The sequence below is a fragment of the Acanthisitta chloris genome, unplaced genomic scaffold, assembly GCF_000695815.1.
Source record: "Acanthisitta chloris isolate BGI_N310 unplaced genomic scaffold, ASM69581v1 scaffold2785, whole genome shotgun sequence".
Classification (NCBI taxonomy): Eukaryota; Metazoa; Chordata; class Aves; order Passeriformes; family Acanthisittidae; genus Acanthisitta; species Acanthisitta chloris.
In genome coordinates this window covers 30,205-30,781 of record NW_008675173.1, presented here as the reverse complement: position 1 = coordinate 30,781, position 577 = coordinate 30,205, and positions in this window count along the sequence as shown.

The following is a 577-nucleotide window of genomic DNA, read 5'->3' as shown; positions in this document are numbered from 1 at the left end:
AGAGGTGTCCCTGCCCAGGGCAGAGGGTTGGGACTAGATGATCTGTAAGGTCCATTCCAACCACTAAATTTCTATGATTCTCTGGTTCCTCCTCATCAGATCCTGCCTGATCAGACTCCTACATGGGAATTGAACCAGTGAGTCTGAAAGGAATTTCCCCAGACAACTATATTGCATTAGTAGTGAAGTAGCTATTCTGTAGCTGCCTCCACCCAGGTTCAGTGTTTCCCTCCATCTACATGACATAAATAATTTAGAGCTGGGCTTGCAGGCTGTAATGTTTACCCTAATTCATAGTTCACTTTAATTTAGCCTTGTCTGTTTCAAGAGAGCATTAGAAAAATGGTTCTTGTTAACATATTCCTCAAAATGGGGAGGAAGTAATAAAAAAAAGAGAAGTAGGATATCTGGATATCAGATATTAAAAAAAAATCATGTTTCAGTTCTGAAGAATGTTCGTAAATTAGTCACACAGAAAAACCCAAACCAAACACAAAATACGACCTTCTATTCTTCTATGGCCCTGCTAGGGCTTGTTCAGGTATTGGTCTCACTTCTTGCTGTGGTCTACTGGTTG